General features: G+C 46.4%; 1 protein-coding gene across 6 annotated transcripts in view; it reads right to left on the minus strand.

The window, feature by feature from the left end:
• The window catches only part of ALDH1B1 (aldehyde dehydrogenase 1 family member B1), a 273270-nt gene that overhangs the window by 248908 nt on the left and 6838 nt on the right, over positions 1-17524 (minus strand). The window contains exon 2 of one of the 6 annotated variants that reach the window (XR_009519857.1): positions 6707-9943. The exons of 4 other annotated variants lie outside the window; for them this stretch is intronic. The gene's annotated coding sequence lies outside the window, so the exon portion shown is untranslated. Of the gene's footprint in view, positions 1-6706; positions 9944-12218; positions 16711-17524 lie in introns of those variants that run through there. One more of the 6 variants, XR_009519856.1, reaches the window with a different exon arrangement.

Below are 17524 nucleotides of genomic sequence, written 5' to 3' on the forward strand. Positions count from 1 at the left end.
GAGAACTATGCACCTGGTGGTGTGATCTCCGAAGAAAAGGCGCTGGAGTTCAAGTGCACACACGTGAGCACACTTGGCACCTGGCCCATCTCTAGCAGAGCCCGGCGGGAAGGCTGGGCCTCTCCAGCCCTCTCCAGGCTAAGATGAAAGGAGCCCATTTCCCTCTTAAGAGCGTCCTAGTTGTGAGGAAGAGGGATCTCCCGCACTAGCAGGCTCATGCACACACACTCCAGGTCATAGTCACTAGAATTAACAATGTTCTCTCGAGAGGCTTGGCCCAGAGGGTCTGAGGGAATATATGGGGCAAACAACTTTTCCTGCAGACATACCAAAGATTCTGGATTTTTTCCTTCAGCACTTCCATCTAGTAGTTTACCAGAATTCCCAAGAACGAAATATTTTTCAATCTGTTCACATCTACCTTAAACCCCTGATCTGTTTTAGGTTTTGTGCTGGGTTCTAAGGACCCAGAGGTGAATTGGAAATGGCCCCTGATCTCAAGTTCTCAGTCCAGGGGGGAAAGCAGACAGTGAATGGGGTCAAGGACTTAAAAGGGCTCTTGGCAGGTTTGGACGCAGACTTGGGTTCACATCTCAGTCTTCATGCGTGCTAGTTGTGTGGCCTTAGGCGAGTCATTTGAATAAATGAGCCTCTGTTTCTTCATCTGGAAGTTAAAATCTACCCAGCAGAGTTGGTATATGGAAGAGAGAGAGAGGATTGATACAGTATCCAGGACAGAAAAGATGTGCCATATATGCTATTGATTATTAAGAGAAGAGAGTAAATATTTTCAGTTGAAAGAATTAGTGAAGGTTTCCTGGAGGAGGTAATATCTACATAAGACCCTAAAAGATGGATAGATTTTGACACATAAAAAGCCAGGAAACATGGTTGTGAGGGATTAAAGGGAAGGATACACAGGTGGCGTGCAGGGGCTTTTTAGGGCAATGAAATCCTTCTGTATGATACACTAATAGTGGATACGTGTCATCATGCATTTGTCAAAATGTACAACACAAAGAGTGAACCCTAATGTAAACTATGGACTTAACAATAATGTGTCAACATTGGTTCATCAGTTGTAGGAAACGTATTACATTAACACAAGATGTAAATAATAGGGGAAACTGGAGGGGGTGCTGTGTGTGGGAACGCTGTACTTTCTGATCAATTTTTCTGTAAACCTTAAAAACAAACAAACAACAACAACAAAAAAGCCAGGAAAGAGAACTTTAGACAAAAAGACCAGCATAAACAAAGCTCGGGTGGCTGTGACATGTGGCTGGAGCATGAAGCACCTGAGAGAACAGTGAGCCCAGAGAGGTGGGTTGAATATCATGTTATGGTGTTTATGCTGAGAGTATGGAGAGATGGCAAATATTTCAAACAAGGTGCTAAAATGATCAGTCTGCATTTAAGGACTATCAGTTAAGACTGCCGCTGAACAGACGTGAATCTGTAACAAAGGCCAAGACAAGAAACAATGAAAATGTGAGTTAAGACAACAGCAGTGGGATGGAGAAAGGGGGCCAGATGCAAGACATATCCTGAGGTTGTCTCGGTCAGGACCTGGTGATTGATTGATTAATTGATTGACATGAGTGGGAGAAGGGGAGGAGTCTAGTAGAATGCCTGGTTTCTGGTTTATGCTAGATGGGGTGGGCAGGGCCATCCCTTCAGAGACCTAGAATGTAGGAGGGCTAGATCCGAAGACATGATGACCTGGCCAGCTTCAACACGTTTTTAAGATAACATTATTTCAGATGTTGTGCAAGACACATTAGAATTTTCCTGATCTGGCCCCTTGGGGCTGACTGGGGGATCACTACCTATAGACATGGGCCCATGCTTGCCTGTGTGGACACTCAGCCTGTTATAGAGGTCTTTCCAATGCTGAGCTGAAGGCTACCTCCCTGAAGCTCCCCCCCACTGGGCCCAACTCATCCCTTGGCAGCCTCACAGACAGGCTTTCTCAGCCTCAGGACAGTCCATTCGAGATTTGTAGGCAATGTCCCTTGAATCTGTCCTTCTTCAGCTAGAGAGCTCCTAATCCTTCACTTGTTCTAACACAATACAGTTTCCAGGCTGCCCTCTCCACCCCAGACATACTCCAGGACACAAAACCCCAGGAATGTCTGGTGCAGCCCAGAGTGTATAGAAATTTAACATCCTTCCTTCTAGACATTATTTCATTAGAGCACCCTGAGAGCCTCTCAGCCCTTGCAGATGGCCCCTCATACTTCCTACTCATCTCCATCAATTCCATCACCTGAGCCCTTCTCTCACTTACGTCTGTTGAGCCAGAATTCTGCAACTGGATTTTTAGCTCCAAGAGTAAGACTTGATATTGATCCTGGATAAACTCCACCCTGCTATGGGGCCATCTACAAGACAAACCAGTTGGAAACTGGAACACAAAGAGCTCCAGACAAGCCTTTTGGAGGACTTAGAAGCAGGTGAGGGGCAGCTGAGATGGTCCTGGCCCTGCTCTGGCCTCAGCTCCTCCATCTTCCACATGGGCTTTCCTGACAACCAGGAGAAGTGATCATACCCAGGTGATCATACCCCACCCGCAGGAACAACAGACTCTCAGAGGTCAACTTATACATCCTTCTCCTGCCGGACAACACCCCCAATCTATCTGAACAGGAAATTCTACAGAAGTTCTGATGTGCAAAAGTGTCCCCATAACTTGTTAACACACGGCCTTCCCAGGGTGGAGCACCCTGGTGGCTTCTGGGGACCCCTGCTCATGATAAATCATAAAGCTGGGAGTTCGAAGCTTGGAAGACATTCCCACAGCCAGTCAGGGACACAAGCCAGCCTCCTCCTACCGGCCAAGGGTGCTCATCCCCCATCCCAGCAGCTTGCACTGTGGGAACCCGGCCATCTCTCCAAGAAACACAATTGCGCTGTTCCCAGCCCTGAAGCCCTATCCAGAAGCTGATTAAAGGTCTAACTTGCTTAGCTGCCTCCTTATGTCATTCAATATTTGGCCCATTGGAAAAATATAAAATTAAAAAACAGAGGCAGGTGATGTTGCTGACCAGAGCAATGATCTAGAAGACAAACCTAAGGGTCACTTACCTTTGAAATTCAATTCATTTTGATTCATCAAATACTAATATAGGGTTTAAAATGAAGTGATCCAGAGTTACACTGGCAAAATGGCAGGGTAAGGATTTCCAAAAATCCTCTCTGCACAAGCAATGAAAACACTGGCAAAAATTGTCAGAATCAACTTTTTCTGAACTCTGGAAATTAACCAAAGGCTTGCAGCAATCCAGGGAACATTTACTCAAGAAACTGCATGTTCATTCAAAGACTTGCACATGAATGCTCATAGCAGCATTCTTCATAATTCCCCAAGTGTGGAAACGACCCAAATGTCCATCCAGTGAAGAAAGGAGAAACGTGGTATATCCACACACGGCAATATTATTTGGCCATAAAAAGGAATGAAGTACTGATACAAGCTACAAAATGGATGAACTTGAAAACATGGTAAGTGGAAGAACCCAGTCAGAAAGGCCACATAGTGTATCATTCTATTTCTATGAAATATTCAGACAGGTAAATTCATAGGGACAAAAAGTAGGTTAGTGGTCACTAAGGGCTGACAGGAGTGGGAAATGGGGAGTCATGTGAATGGACATGGGGTTTCTTTTTAGGGTGATGAAAATATGCTGGAAATAGACAACGGGGATGGCTGCACAACCTCACGATATAATCAAAATGACCGACTTGTATACTTTTAAAGAGTGAATTTTTATGGTATATCAATTACATCTTAATTTTTTTTAATACCCGGTAAACTAAAAATACAAACAACAAAACCCAAAAAGCAACAATAGCAAAAACACATAAATTATCTCTGGTAAAGCCAGAGATATTTTTATTTAACATAAAAATAGAATTTGGATAATAAAATAAAGTCTAACCTTTTTTTTTTTCTCCTCTGTGCTTAGTCTGACTTGACTTGCTCAGAGGGGGCGCTGGCAAAGTCCTCGTGCCCCGCACTTCAGACCACAGCTCCTAGTATGGAAGGCTGCGCCGCCGACACCTCAGCTCCGGGCCGGGCCGTGTGAGGAAGCCGCGCTCCACACTCAATTCAAGATGGCGGGGCTTCAGTAGTTAAGAATAGCGCAGTAGTTAAGAATCTACCGGCCAATGCAGGTGGCGCAGTATTTAAGAGTCCGCCTGCCAATGCAGGGGACGTGGGTTCTGAGCCCTGGTCGGGGAAGATCCCACATTCCGCGGAGCAACTCGGCCCGGGTGCCAGAACTACTGAGCCTGCGTTCTAGAGCCCGCGAGCCACAGCTACTTAAGCCCTCACACCTGGAGCCTGTGCTCCACAAGAGAAGCCACCGCCTGCACGGCTCAATGAAGAGTAGCCCCCCGCTCCCTTTAACTAGGAAAGCCCGCGGGCAACGAAGACCTAACATATCCAAAAATTAAAAGATGGTGGCGGCAGCGGGTCGCGTGCCGAGACACTGCACAACGGCACTACAGAAGCACAGCTGCTCCCGTCTCGCGAGAACTCCTCTGACGGACTGACGCGATCCGGATAAAGATGGCCTGTCGGAGAAGCGTGTACTCTAGAGCGCAGACTCACACCTCTTCATTGTTTGATCAAAGAATAAAACTTTGTGGGCTTCCCTGGTGATGCAGTGGTTAAAAATCCGCCCGCCAGCAGGGGACACCGGTTCGAACCCTGGTCCAGGAAGATCCCACATGCCGCGGAGCAACTAAGCCCGTGCGCCACAGCTACTGAGACTGCGCTCTAGAGCCCGCGAGCCACAACTACTGAAGAGCTAGAGCTCGTGCTCTGCAACAAAAGAAGCCACCGCAATGAGAGGCCCATGCACCGCAAGAGTAGCTCGCAGGAACTAAAGAAAGCCTGCACACAGCAACGAGGACCCAACGCAGCCAAAAATTAATTAATTAATTTTAAAAAAACCTTTGCTTCTGAACTTTGTCTCTTTCTGTTGGCTCGAATGACATCAGGCAGGAGGACCCTTGTTGGGGCCCGACAGGAAAGTGTCAGCAACAAAACTGCATCTGTTCTGCTGTTTAAAACTCTTCAAGAGTTCCCAATTGCTCTTAGATTGAATCAGACTCTGCATGACCCCCCTCCCCCTGCAGCCCACACCAGTCTCCCTGCCCTGCATGGAAGCCACAGCGGCCCCTGTTGTGTCCCAGGACTCATGCACTCTGCCTGGAGCACCCTTCCCTTCAGGGCTACTCACTCTCAATCACTGGGTCTCAGCTCACAGTCCCCTACTCTGTTCATCCACTCCACAGCACTCGACTCAATCCATACCCACCACGTGTGATTTGCTTTCTTGTTTGTTATCTAGTGCCCACCGGAGAAATGAACTCCATGAGGGCAGGGACTTGGCCTGCTTTGTTCACCATACCACACAGTGGTCACTCACTGCGTGCTTTTTATAATGAATTAGTGATGTCCTCTCAAAGCTTGTTGTTGTTTGGAATTAAACATTTTTTTTTCTTCTATTCCTTGCAATATGTCTCTTTCCAAGAAAGACATTTAGTCTAATTGGACCCCTGATCAGGATCTTTTTGAATCACATGAAAGACATATGATGATGGTAGGGGTTGGGGTCATGACACTTGTCTAATAAGGGGATATTCCACTCTGTATTGGAATGTCTCAGGCCAAGATGAACTAACTTCTGTCCTATTGGCCATGTTAGCAGCTTGAGGGGCACCAGGAGGCACTGCTGCCCCACAGAGCTCTCACTTTCTGGTAGAATGACTTATTTTCCCTGTTTGTGGACACACTGAAGTGAGCCGGCCTGGTGCCCTTCCCGCATTGTGTGACTACCGCGTTAAGGTGCCATGCTGAGAGGAAGGGCTCCTCTTGGCCGTTGACTGGAAGATCCTGCCAGACCGTCTCCAGCTTTTTTCTTAGCTAGTATCAGCCCTCTCCTCACCTCAGACTTCCACGAAATTTCTCACGCAGATGTCTCTGTTTCACAGGCATGGAGAAGACACCCACTTAGATGATTTTCATACTGTTTTCATGAATACCAACAGTACTTCCTTCTATACACATCCCTGTGCACACGATTTTGCATTCTTATCTGTTTATTTCCTCAGATACATTCTTAACACTAAAATTACTGAGTTCAAGAGTATTCATACTTTACAATTTGATTACCAAGTTGCTCTCCATAAGGGTTGAACCAATATATCCTCCTCCAGGAGTATATAAATTCCTGTTTTTGAAGGCATTTCCCAAGAATTTTTAACTCCCAATTCCTACCTTACTATATTTTACTTTTCATGGAGGTTGAAAGTAGACTCCCTGTCTCACTGGAGAAATTTGGTGGAGGGGGGAATCCGTCCTGTAGGGGAGCAGCGTGGACAAAGCGGAGAAGGGTTGCTGCCTCCCGGGTACATCCTGGGGCAAACAGTGTCTCAGGCGGTCACCCGTCCTCTGGGTGAAAGTATCCTAATTTCAGGGGCCCCAGACAGCAGAGGAGGAGTTACAGTGAAGCAGCCTTTGTAGGATTCTCTGAAACATTCCAGACACTTCCAAAGAGCTGCTTGGAGAAGAGCCCTGCCAGGACTTTCCTCAAACTGTTCTGTGTCTTTCCCCACCTCCCCAGGCACCCCCTCTTCTGCTGGCTAAGGTCAGGCTCATCTTAAGCAACAAGAGAGCACTGCTCCCCTCCCCGCACCCATCAAAATGGTGAGGATTTAAATCAGAAAATACTGTTGGCAAGTGTGCAGTGAGATCAGAGAGCGCCTGTGTTACTGGTGGGAGCGTGATGGTCCGTAGGATTCCAAAGCCAGAGCAATGTTCACACCCTTTTTCTCCAGGAATTCTATTCCTCAGGATCTGCCTAAGGGAATAACCAGGTGCTGTCACAGGTTTCACATACGAGGATGCTCACTCAAGCATTATTCATAGTAGCAACAAATTTGGAAACTACCAAAATATCCTATGATAGTGAAGTGGTTACACAAATCCAAAGACTCAAATACTGAACAGCCATTCCATAACATGTTTTTGAAGAATATTTAATGACATGGGAAAAGGCGACACATGAAATGAAAAAAAGAGACTGCTGCCAAATTATATCTACACGACGATTTCAACGTTGTTAAACGTAGGTAAGAAGCCTTGACGGTTACTCACTAAAATGTTTATGGTGGTTTCTCCGGATTAAGCGTGGTTATAATTATCTTTTTCACTCATTTGTGCATTTCCCAAATTTTCTTTAAGGAGCGTATATTATTTTTAAATTTGAACAAAAATATTAAAAATAAAGTCCTATCATTTTCCAAGGCTCAGCTGAAATTATACTTTTTCCTGGAAACCCTCCTAATGGGTGTGACAAGCGTTTCAAAGATGTGGCCATTAACGTGACAAGTTTCTGTGCCTGTCAGCTCTGGTCATTGAACCTTAGCCCTTGCACCTCTTTTGTGGCACTCATCTTGGTCTCTCTTGCTTTACAGTTATTTAATAAAGTGCCCACCTGCTGCCCTCTCCCCAGGGAGAGGAGGCAACCCGAGGGACAGGGACAAAGTCTGTGTTTTTGTCCTGTTTTTCTAGGGCAGAAGACAGTGAATGTTTATTGAATTTGTTGACTGTGATCAGTCAGATTGTCCAGAGAACAAGAAATTCTAATTGTATCCTGAAAACCTAGATCAGTGGAGCTCATATTCCAAGATTGGATCAAGACCTCTGCTTCTGACCATGGCCTGTAAGAAAGGGCTTGGCCGGGGCTTCCCTGGTGGCGCAGTGGTTGGGAGTCCGCCTGCCGATGCAGGGGACACAGGTTCGTGCCCCAGTCCGGGAGGATCCCACATGCCACAGAGCGCCTGGGCCCGTGAGCCATGGCCGCTGAGCCTGCACGTGCCCAGCTGCTGCGCAACCACGCAAGCAACGGTCCGCCCCATGCTCACAACTCCTTGGTCGTACTCGCTGTCTCCCTCCATCTCTGGCCCATGCCATGCTCCTTTCAACCTAAGGGCCTTCACACTTATTCCCTTGGCATGTTCCCTTTGTCCCCAGAAAGCTGGCCATCTTCTTGTTATCTGTCAAGTTCAACTCCACAATAGGCTGGTATGGTCCTCCCAATAGTCATGTCCCTTCTTATCCTTTCCCACAGTGTTCATTCTACATTTGTGTGAACATTTGCTTTATGCTTGTCTCTCCTGCTTCACCAGAATCCCCAGAAAGCCAGGTCTGTCTTGATTGTTACAGCTGGTCCCAGCCTCTGGCACACAGCTTGGCACAATCGGGGCTGAATGAACGAAAGGAGACAGATGATGTGGAAAGGACCTGGCAATTAGTAGGCATATTTTTCCACTTCCCTCCATCCCCAGATCCCAGAGCTGATCCAACTCCCTGCATTCAAGCTGATGATGTGGCATCAGAGTTTTACAGCCAGCCAAGGCACAGAGAGGTGAAGAGTCTCGTGGGGCACACAGCTTGTTTACAGTAGGGTGGGGTCCAGAGCCCAAGCTCCCGACTCCTGGCACAATACTCCAAAGAGCTAGCACGTGGAGTTGGAAGCAACCCGAGGACAGGCTCTGTTTTCCCACTTCCCAAGTCCCTTCCAGGGAATGAGTCCTGATATGGTAGATGAGAGTGAATAAAGTCTTTCACGCCATTATTTATCACCAGGGCAGGGAACCCGGAGCTCTGGCCTGTTTGGATCTAGGTCAGTGCAACAACAGTAATCCCTTGCATCTTTACACTGCATTGTCATTTGTAAAGCACAGTTGTTCTCTTGTTTTAGCTTCACAGAAATCCTGTGAGGATGGGCAAGCAGCTGATTAACCCATGTAACACGTGAGAAACAAGAAGCCCAGAGAGGCATGTCAGTTTGCCCAAGTTCACACCACTGGTTAGTGGAAGAGCCAAGCCTGGAAGCCAGGCCTCCTGATGACTAGTCCAGAGCTCTTTCAGTATTTCCAGCATCTAGCCATGACACGCAAATATTTCTTTATTTTTCTTTATTTTTTCTTTATTTGTTTGTTTATTTTTGGCTGTGTTGGGTCTTTGCTGCTGCGCGCGGGCTTTCTCTAGTTGCGGTGAGCAGGGGCTACTCTTTGTTGCAGTGCGCGGGCTTCTCATTACGGTGGCTTCTCTTGTTGTGGAGCACGGGCTCTAGGCACACAGCCTTCAGTAGGTGCAGCATGCGGGCTCAGTAGTTGCGGCACACAGGCCCTAGGGTGCTCAGGCTTCAGTATTTGTGTCTCATGGGCTCTAGAGCGCAGGCTCAGTAGTTGTGGCGCACGGGCTTAGCTGCTCCACGGATGTGGGATCCTCCTGCACCAGGGATCGAACCCATGTCCCCTGCATTGGCAGCTGGATTCTTAACCACTGTGCCACCAGGGAAGTCCCAAGTCTTTGTTTCTTATAGTACTTTTTAGTCAATGACATCTCAGTAGTGTTGGCCATTTGAAAATAGCTCAGGGAGGAGCTGATGGTGTGATGGGTGTGGCCCCCCATGACTCTGGCTGTCTCCAGGCCCTGGTTTCCATCACCCCAATCATGTGGTCTGGACCTTATGGCTTAAAGTTCCTTTCCTGGCCCCTCTGCTCCGATCCTGACTCTAAGAACAAAACAGATCCTGTACTCTTCCTCCAGACCCAGCCCCTGCAAAGCAGGCAGGACAGGCATGGGGAGTGTTTGTGATGGAATCAGAACCAGGGATTATGTGTACCAGAGAGGAAAGTGCAAGCACTTTCCAGTTGACAAGAATTTGGGCTGTGAAACAGAGAGAGAAGAGAAAGGATGGGGGTCAGGAGCAGAATTCAGAACTCTTAAGAATCTGTCATAGAGATCTTAAGAACAAAGAATCATAGGGACTTCCCTAGCGGTCCAGTGGTTATAACTCCACGCTTCCACTGCAGGGGGCTCGGGTTCAATTCCTGGTCAGGGAACTAAGATCCCTGCATGCTGCGCAGCCAAAGAAAAGAAAAGAACAAAGAATGATATATATTGGGAAAAGCCCAGCTTGGATGTTAAGTTCTGACTTCCAGTTAGATTTCATGCTATAACCTTAGATAGGTCACTAATACATCCCTGGACTTTCATTTTCTCATTTGTAATATTGCATGGAAGGGGAGGGGTTAAGATGTCAAGCTTCCAGTCTTCCCAGTTTGTTCTGGCTGACCCCCAAACTGTTGCTGGGACGGTTCCCATGAATACCTTACATGAAGGATCACTTAGTAAAATATCCAAAGAAAGCAAGTCCTCATTATCTGGGACACCTTAGAACAGTGCTTTAAGAACATAGGCTCAGAAGCCAGACTCCATGAGTTCAAATCCAAGCTTGCCACTTATGAACTGTGTGACCTTGGATCAGTTACTAAATCCCTCTGTGTTTCAGTTTCCTCCTTTGTAAAACAAGAATAATATGTATACCATTGCATAGGGTTGTTTCTTGGATCAAAGGAGTTAATGCAAGTAAAGCACTTAAAATAGGGCCTGAGATATGGTAAACATTCATTAAAAGTGACTCTTATCATTACCTAGCAAAATCTGATACTCTCCATTCCACTTAAATGAAATTTACTGATAACTGATGCTTTCCCTTGGCCCCAATGTTAAAAAGTATAATTACTTTGGATATAAATTAAGAACTACAATCATTTTGAATGTAAACCTTTCCAAAGCACACTGTAAAATGCCTTGCTTTCTTAAACAGGATCTATTAAATATAGTTCCCCTCCTTTCCTGATTCAGGCTGAACAAGAATGGGAGATCACTGTAGACTAGATCATTTCTAAAAACCTTCCTAGTCTAAATTCTAAGATCTCACAGGTAGAACAGGTAAGGTAAGCCCACCTCCACCCTGGGGTGGCTTGTGACATGCCCCTGTCACGGCCGAGTCCCCGGGTGTGGATGGGTCCCCGGGAGCCCAGTGCCCATACCATCCCTTCCACCTTCTGTGCTGTCTGACTCTCTAGGGTCTTCTTGGGCCGAGCATCAGGATCGACAGCAAAGTTATGCTCCCAGGCTCCTGTGCTCTTCCAATATGTTGAAACTCAAGCCGTCTGGCAAGAAATTTGACTCCAGTGGTGCCAAGGATGGCAGTCTGCCCACTGCCCCACTGTGTGCCAGGGCTGGCCTGCAGGCTAGAGCTTGCTTCCCTTCTACCCAGGGCTTGCATCAGACCAGGCAGGGACCATGGGCTACCTGGTTTCCCACGTGGCCCAGGAGAAGGTTTCTGGCAAGCCCACACCAGCACTCAGGACGCCCCTCTCAGCAGCTTGGAGGAGAGGCCCTCAGAGCTGAACGGGAGCCAGTGATGGTGGGGTTCCTTGTCACTGGCAGAAAACCTCCTATCCCAAACTGGAGAGCCTCTGATTTTTTTCCCCAAATGGGAGAACCTCTGCCTCTTGCAACCTCACCTGAGGCAAGGTTAGACGTGAACTCCTGAAACTTGATGAAGGAAATCTCTCTAATGGTCCACAGAAAATGGAGGGAATGTCTCTGCTTAAGCTTTAGGGTCAGACAGATAAGCCTCCAAATGTGTGGTTACCTAACCTCTCTTGCAAGACTGGTGTTTTTGGGTTTTTTGTTTTAGCTCTCAGAATGGTGTCTGGTATATAGCTTAATAAATAGTAGTTGACTCTTCCCATTCCTGGAAGCTTCCTCATCATATGCCCAACACACACAAACACACACACACCCCAACCACACGCACATAAACACACATGCCTTTCCCAATGAGGGCCTGGAAGCCTGGGTTAAAGAGGAATTAGAAAGAAGATAAGGGACCAGTTCACTCCTCACCATTGCCTCCCTTCCAGGTATGACTCTTTCTCTCCTCCACCACACTGCCAAGACGACCCCAAAGCCCACTCCCTCCTCCACCCCAGATAACAGCAATTATACCAAACAGTTCTTGAGTGCTTCCTCTGTGCCAGGTGCTGAACACCTCTCATGCATCATTCCAGCAGCCTAGGGGCCAGGCCAGCCATCCTCAGGGGTCCCAGCCAGGCCGGGCTATAAAGACAAAAACTTCCGGGTCTCCTGCAGTCCCAAAGTCCAATTCCTTTAGACAACACCAGCCCAGAAGATCGCCAAGCATCATTTTCTGACGTCAAACATTCCTGAGAAAGTGCCTTACCTTCCGTGCTCTCCCATGCTCCACCTTTTTTTTAATCTTCAGATTATCATTTAGATTTTTTCCTAAACTGATATAGCACTGTTCTTTAAAAAAAAAAAAAAAAAAAGGTTTTTTTACATGACAATTTACCAAAGTCTTCTTTTGTTGCCTTTTTACTGGTTGATCAACTTTGCTTTTCAGATGAGTTTTACTGATTTTGACAAATTGGAACTACAAGAATAGCTTTCTTGGGCTTCCCTGGTGGCGCACTGGTTGGGAGTTCGCCTGCCAATGCAGGGGACACGGGTTCGAGCCCTGGTCCGGGAAGGTCCCACATGCCATAGAGCAACTAGGCCTGTGTGCCACAACTACTGAGCCTGCACTCTAGAGCCCGCGAGCCACAACTACTGAAGCCCCTGCGCCTAGAGCCCATGCTCTGCAATAATAGAAGCCACCGCAATTTAAAGCCCGTGCACCGCAACAAAGAGTAGTCCCCACTCGCCGCAACTAGAGAAAAGCCCACGTGCAGCAACAAAGACCCAAAAACAGCCAATAAATAAATAATAAATTCTTAAAAAAAAAAAAAGAATAGCTTTCTCGTCCTTTCATAGAGACCCTCAACTCTGAAACTTGAAAGGGAAGGAAATTATCCATTTAAATAGACCAGTTGTTTTGCCCATCATCTCCCTTTCCCCTTCCTTTCTCTCTCTCTATACATATTAACATAATTTCATAAGACATCTCCAAGCAGCATTTCCACTGTAATTAATTGCCTTTCACTCAAAGTGACACATTTAAGAAGTGAAATAGCACAAAGAAAGATATATTTAAGAAATTGAGAGCTCAGTTAACTTTGTTACTGATTGCTGTGAAAATGAGATGCTCTTCCCTAGGAAAAGAGCGACTCAAGGATTAAAGAAGTTTGCCTCATTTAGGGGAAAAAACTACAAGAAACAGAATGAAATATTATCAGGGTTGCCTCAGCGTGACGGAGTGATGGATAAATACTTCCTTGCTTCTAAAGTTTTTCTGAGCTTTCTCATTTTTAAAAACTAAGCATGACTTGTTTTTATAATAAAAAGAAAGGAAAAAACACACTCAGGGTGATGACGGCTGTGATGAAGGTGCTTATCTAATGAGTCATTTCCCACCTCTCACTTCCTGTCTTTTCCTGGGGGAAACATCAGGGCAGAGGAGGGAGGAGGCTATGTCATCAAGAAAGACTTGTCCCCAGTGGGCAGATGGAAATTCAGAGGTTGCACAACTTGCCCAGAGTCACAAAATCTTTGGCAAAATTAGAATACACTCTGCCTGTTGGTTATCAGGTTGTCTGCCCAGAGCTCAGTGCTATGCTTTCCCCATTGCTCAATGCCAATGAATAATTACAGGCATCCTAAGCCATTCCAGAAACACAGCCTCCTAATGAAGACTAGGTTCCAGACAACCTCATACACATTAGGAAGGCTACTATCAAAACACAAAAACAGGGGCTTCCCTGGTGGCACAGTGGTTGAGAGTCCGCCTGCCAATGCAGGGGACACGGGTTCATGCCCCAGTCCGGGAGGATCCCACGTGCCACGGAGCGGCTGGGCCCGTGAGCCATGGCCGCTGAGCCTGTGCGTCCGGAGCCTGTGCTCCGCAACGGGAGAGGCCACAGCAGTGAGAGGCCCGCGTACCGCCAAAAAAAAAAAAAAAGAAAAAACAAAAACAAAACAGAAAATAACAAGTGTTGACGAAGATGTGGCGAAACTGGAACCCTTGTGCACTATTGCTGGGATTGTAAAATGGTGCAACAGCTATGGAAGACAGGATAGAGGTTCCTCAAAAAATTAAAAATAGAACTACGTTATGATCTAGCAATCCGAATTCTGGATATATATCCAAAAGTATTGAAGGCAGGGACTTGAAAAAGTATTTGTATACCCATTATTCATTATTATTCACGAAAGCCAAGATATGGAAGCAACTTAAATGCCTATCAACGGATAAATGGATAAACAAAATGTGGTTTATATATACGGTGGGATATTCTTCAGCCTTAAAAAAGAAGGAAATTCTGACACATGCTACAACATGGATGAACCTTAAGGACATTCTACTAAGTGAAATAAGCCAGTTACAAAAAGACAAATACTGCATGGTTCCGCTTATAAGAGGTATCTAGAGAAGTAAAATTTATAGACATAGAAATAGAACGGTAGTTACCAAGGGCTGGGGGGAGAGGAGGAAAGGGAGTTGTTTAACGGGTATAGAGTTTCAGTTTTACAAGATGAAAAAGTTCTGAAGATTTGTTTCATAACAATGTGAATGTATTTAACACTACTGAACTGTGCACTTAAAAATGGTTAAGATGGTAAGATGTGTTTTTACCACAATTAAAAACAGAAAGACTAGATCGAAGGCGCGAGCAGGTTACTATCTACTGTTTCCATAGACTTGAAGAGGAAGGGTTATTACATTACTATAATAGCCTTGGTAGTGCTCTCATTGGATCACATTGGTTCCTTTGTGTAACATACATGCACACCCATGGCAAGAGCCAGGCGTAGGTGCACCAGACACCGAGGGACTGGAGCCCAAGAATAAAGAGGGCCCTGGCACCAAGCTTGTTGACTCCCAGCTGAGAGCCCCTGGTGGGGGTGGGAAGGAGACAGGATTGGCCTCAGAGCTTCACTGGTCTGGGCCTCTTAAGAGAGGAGAGGGTAGCTTCTGCTCTGGGAAGAAGAGGGCTCTGCGGCTGGAAGAGAGTAACGGTCAGGCCCCTGCAGAGATGTGAAAGGTTTGGGACACGAGAATTACTTTCCAAAGCAGAAATCAGAAGAAATCAGCCCCTTCCACAGCTGAGCTGCCTTTTGTGTGCAAGTCGCTGATGCCCTGAGATTCGTTCACAGCTTTGTGATATCTCTCTGACTCCTCCAGCTTCTGCTCTCCCTCACCTACCTTGACCCCCACCTCTTGTGTCTTCCTGATTTTAATACCTATTTCCTGCCTTTGTTCATGCACTCCTTCATTTGCTCTTCCACTCGTTCTTCTGTGCAGCCAATCATTCAATATATCACAGAGGTTAACAGCACAGACTCTGGAGCCATACTGCCTGGGTTCAAATCCCAGCTTTGCCCCTTTCTAGCTGTGTGACCATGAGCAAGTTACTTAGCTTCTCTGTGCCTCCACTTCTCCATCTCTAAAATGAAAATAAAAATAGTGCCTATCGGGCTTCCCTGGTGGCTCAGTGGTTGAGAGTCTGCCTGCCGATGCAGGGGACACGGGTTCGTGCCCCAGTCCGGGAGGATCCCACATGCCACAGAGCGGCTGGGCCCGTGAGCCATGGCCGCTGAGCCCGCGCGTCCGGGGTCTGTGCTCTGCAACAGGAGAGGCCACACAGTGAGAGGCCCGCGTACCACACACACACACAAAAAAAATAGTGCCTATCTCAGAGTACTAGTCAAAGACTAAAGACTTAAATCCATGTAAAGTGCTGAGACCCATGACTGGCACAAAAGTACGTTAGGAACTCAAAGTATGCACTCAAACTATGTTAGGTATGATCATTCATTCATCAAACATTCATAGTACCTACCACATATCAGGCACAGGCAAAACAATACTGGGGCCATGAGAAAAAGAATCTAGATAAAGTGCCCCTGAGTTGTTCACAGTCTAGTAGGGGAAACAGCCTTATAAGCAACTAGATATAAACCAAAATGGGCAATAAAGTGCTATTAGGGGGTGGGATACGGAAGGTGGGAGGGAGACGCAAGAGGGAGGGAATATGGGGATATATGTATACATATAGCTGATTCACTTTGTTATACAGCAGAAACTAACACAACATTGTAAAGCAATTATACGCCAATAAAGATGTTAAAAACAAACAAACAAACAAAAATGCTCTGGGGCAAGAGGACAGAAAGAAAGGAGAAGCTGATTTAGGGGAGACGTCTTCACAGAAGTCAGGCATTTGTGCTGGACATTGTAATGACAGTATAAGATTCAAGAAGCTGAGACTGGAGACAGCCTCTTCCAGGTGGAGCTTGAACCTAGAAATATGTAAGTACTCAGGAAATGAAAAGAAGTGCTGTGTCCCTGGGGTCGGGTTGCCAGAGAAAATGCAGGACTCTCAGTTAGATTTGAATTTCAGATAAATATATAAATTTTTAGTACAAGGATGCCTCAAATATACTAAAAAATTATCTGTTAACTGAAATTCAAATATAACTGGGCGCCCTATATTATTTTTGCTGAATCTGGCATCCCTACCCTGGGGAGAAAATGAGCCCTTTTGAAGCCTGTGCCCTGGGCCTGAGCTGTGTCCCCACCTCACCCATGTGTGGTTTGCTACCTTCCTGAGTCACTGGCATTGTTGACTCCAGGCTCCAGAGGGACCCTGATGAACTGTTGGTGAATCATTCGGTGCCACTTTGTTATTAACAATCATGCTCCCCTTGTCCAAGACAGATGATGGAAAAATCCCACATTTGTTCATTTTGTTGAAGGTCACTGGGTCTGCCGTTTTTATGTTAGCTTCTTTATTTTTCTGAGATCACATCTCTTTTTTTTTCCTTTGAGATTCATTAGAACTATGATGGAAAAGAATTCATTCCCTTCTTTGCTGTTAGACAGAGAAAGAGAGAGAGGAAAATTTTTAAAATACCAGCATAATGGAGTAACTGAAAACCGTAGCCTTGGCTGGGAAATGCACTGAGGAGACCGAGGTTTCCATGGTGGGCCCAGAATGTTACAGGCTGGTGGCATTTTGTGCCAACTGTTTGGGAGCCTCTCTCTGTAGCTTCCACCCACACTGGGCCTTTAAAGCTTCAGGTGAGCAGCAGTGAGTGAAGAGGACCGCCACATGCAGAAGAGGACCGCCACCTGCAGAAGAGGAACCTGGCCATCCACAACCAGCTCAGAGGCTGGGGAAACAAAAGGCGGTCCTCAGGACCCTCCCCTCCCTCATCCATAAAACATGCCTCTTGGAGTCATTTCACGCCCCAGCATCTGCCTGCTGTTCCAGAAAGGTACACCTATTCATCTCTCTCAAAAATGTTTATGGAGAAAAATTATTAGCAAGAGAAAACAAATTCTCTGGCAAGATATTGCCCTTTGCGAGATAACTATTGCTGTGGAAACGTTGACAATGGGGATGGTGTCTGGCTTGAATGTGGTACGCCTGGGAGGACTGGGGGGTGCCCCTCTACAAAAATGCCCGAGCAGGGAGATTCTGCCTCCTAGGAGCCTGTCTATCTGGCTCGGCTGAAAGATATGGTTACAATGAAATTTCTGAGACTAATGGGAAGTGGGAGGAGGTGTCCTTTTCTTCTCCAGGCACTCAAAGCTTGCTCAGGCTCCCAGGCCAGAAGACACAACACAAAATGTAATCACTGAGATGAAAGGGAAGAACCTACAACCAAGATTACTCTACCCGG

Source organism: Delphinus delphis, chromosome 6 (genome assembly GCF_949987515.2).
Source record: "Delphinus delphis chromosome 6, mDelDel1.2, whole genome shotgun sequence".
NCBI lineage: Eukaryota > Metazoa > Chordata > Mammalia > Artiodactyla > Delphinidae > Delphinus > Delphinus delphis.